The sequence below is a fragment of the Spermophilus citellus genome (assembly GCF_964194105.1).
Source record: "Spermophilus citellus genome assembly, chromosome: 10".
Taxonomy (NCBI): domain Eukaryota; kingdom Metazoa; phylum Chordata; class Mammalia; order Rodentia; family Sciuridae; genus Spermophilus; species Spermophilus citellus.
This window is the reverse complement of record NC_138197.1, coordinates 106,500,957-106,504,269: the sequence shown is the minus strand read 5'-3', so window position 1 is coordinate 106,504,269 and position 3,313 is coordinate 106,500,957.

Genomic DNA, 3,313 nt, shown 5'->3' with positions numbered 1-3,313 from the left:
CTTCTGCATAGCAAATAATCAACAAAACGAAAAACAACCTATGGATTGGGGAAAATATTTACAAACCACATAACTGATACAGAGTTTGCTATGTTTTGACTGTGTTCCCCAAATTTAATGAATGAATATCTGAATAGAAAAAAAGAAAAAAACCCTAAATATATAATCCATTTTATAGTACTTAATACCATGCTTAGCAATAGTAATTTCTTAAAAATGTTAATACTCTTTTTCGTCTTTCTGTTCTTTGCTTTCAAAAATGGCTGATTTGACGCTAATCCTAAAGTTAGCTCATACCCCATCCTCAAAAATGTTTTCTCTACTGGATTGGGATCTACTTGAGACATTTCCTGAGTACTCTCTTTGGTAGTTTTTTCTGCTCAAACTTGGCACAGTCCATCTTAACTAAGTGTTAGAGGAAGGCAAGTTATCTTCTCCAGTGAATTTCTCATTGATGATATATACTTCTGCCTAGAATTACATTGGTTGGGGAAGTTTCTTCTATCATACCATGTAGGCATGTCTTTACATGAATATTCCCAGTGACAGCTATTTCAAATTCTTTTAGAAAGTAGATGAAGCATAGATCATGAATTAATAAAATACTCTGACAGTGAAGATGTTTCTGCCTCTGGTTAAGGGGATTCATCATGCCTTCATAGTCATGACTGGGATAATTCAGATTACAGTTTAAAAAATTAGTAAACTTTGGCTCTTTCTTCCATTCTCAGTTTGTTTTTCAGGTGACTTCATCTATTCTAGAGCAGGGGTTGGAAAATTACAGCCTGTAGGCCTGCCACCTGTTTTTAAGATGTAGCTTATTACACCATAGCCACATCTTTCATTGATGTGTTGCCCGTGGCAGTTTTCACAGGAGTAATTCCAAAATTGAGTAGTTGTGCAAAGACTAACACATTGTGCTTGAAACCAACAACATTTGCTATTTGGCCTTCCATAAGAAAATTATGGAATAATTTTCCTACTCTGATTTCCTACTCTGAGGAATTTGAAACATGTCTATCTGTGTGTTGACCTGTGCTTGGGCTCAGTTAAATATAATCTGGAATATAGGATGAGTGGTTTCCAGAATGGTACACAATAGGACTGTGATAAATGTCTGTTGAATTCAAATACCTATAAAGCATTAGTGTTGAAATATGGAATTCATAGCATAACATGACATAACATTTTGCTTTTGTTTGCTTGTTTAATTTGTTTGTCCTGAGCATAGAAGAGTGATCTATATTGTCACTCTTAAAGGGATGAATGGTATCACTGAAAATAGACACTATCCTAAATTCAATAGAGATGTGGGAGGGAGATGACCAAACTCCTCTCAATAAACTGATGAATTCTCACATTGTCAGGCCACTCTTAAGCATTTTTCATGAATTGAAGCCATTTTCTCTTTTTCCTGTTTGTGAAACATCAACATGAAACCTCTCTGCCTTTCTGCTATCCAAACATCTCATTTAACCTGGGATTAACACGACTCTTCTCATTCCCTTTCATAGTGTATTGGCAAAGAAATGGAGAAATTATTCAAGTTGAAAATTTTTACCAACTGATATAATTTAGTTTTAGCAGTGCTCTTAAAATGTCATGTATTTACAGCTTCATTAAATGACTTTATTTGTCCAGAAGAACTCCAGCCTCTGGCCCAATGGCAACTTTCATGACAAACTCTGCCCAGCAAGAGCTGTATGTATGACTCTTTGTATGCAGTAGAACTCTAGACCCTCTCCTGAGCTTGGGAGTGTGGGAACCAGTATCTAGCCAGAGCTGAGCCTAGACCACCCACTCATTTCACATAGCCCATTAAACAGTTTTAGCATATGATGCTTCTGTGACTCCTTCTGTTGACCTTGCCCTGAACGGCTGTGTGTCAAATTACTAATTATCCCTACAGCTCTGCTATGTAAATGCCATTTAATTTCCACCTCCGCTTTTGGAAGCCAGTCTGCTCCAGTCAGCCACTGTAATAACCTCAGGAGCTAGCTGTTGCCTACAGTATACTGGGATGATATTCCACCACTGTAACCACTTCCACCAAGAAATGTTTGTTTAAGTAAATGATAGTAGCTAGTTATGAGAAGAACAAGGAGGAGGAGGAGGAGGAGGAGGAGGAGAGGAGGAGGAGAAAAAGAAGAAGGAAAATGAGAAGGAGAAGGAGAAAGAAAAGAAGAATAAGAATAAGGGGACTGGTGTTGTGGCTCAGCGGCAGAGCGTCCGTCTAGCACCTGTGAGGCACTGGGTTCGATCCTCAGCACCACATAAAAATAAATAAATAAATGTCTTTAAACTACAACTAAAATATATATATTAATAAAAGAAGAAGAAGAAGAGAAGGAGGAGGGGGAAAAGATAAACCAACTTGTATTTATTGCGGAAGTTGCACTGTCTTGGGCCATTCTTGGGCTTCAGTTTTATGACTAATTGACATGGTATGTTTCTGTGCCACATGGAAAAAGCAAGCCACCATCTGGGGGTTTTATCATCTTACTCTGAGGCCAGGGTGTCTCTAAAGATGATGCTTTGCCTACTTGGCAAGGAAATCCTGCTTTAGCTTCAGTGATTAGGAAATACAGGGAGTGCTTTCCCTGCCACTAAACCCTGAAGACTAGTCCAGACAACATAGGAATTCCCATGAAAACCTCCCCAACTGCAGGCATTGATTTACTCACACTGCTATAACCAATTGGCTAGGGTATTGCTAGTAAGATTTTGCTCATATTTAAGTTTTAAGTGACCCATTAATCTCAAAAAACATAATCATACTGTTTCAGGAAACTAACTAGAAGAGAGTAAGTCAGACAGGAATATGTGATAGTGGTGGGATGGGAGAACCAGTAAGGGGCTAATAATTTTTATTTTTATTTAGCATAGGAGTTTTTTTCCTCCTATAAGTTATCTGTAGTCATGAGAAATAATGAACTATATGGACTCCTCAAATATAGCTAAATTCTAATGGTCCTGATTTGAAAATAAGAGTCCAGTTTGATTCTTTTTTTTTGGTCCCAGGGATGAACCCAGGGGCACTCCACCACTGAACCACATCCTCAGCTCTATTTTGTATTTTATTTAGAGACAGGGTCTCACTGAGTTGCTTAGTGCCTCACTTTTGCTGAGGCTGGCTTTGAACTTGCGATTCTCCTGCCTCAGCCTCTGGAGCCGCTGGGATGGGCCAAAACACCTGGCTTAGGTTGATTCTTTATGAAATCAACTCTAACATCAAGGCAGAGGTCTGAACCTAACCCATGTTTTTTGATTTATTCTGTTTATAAATAACCTTACTTGTGCATTTCCTGGTTGT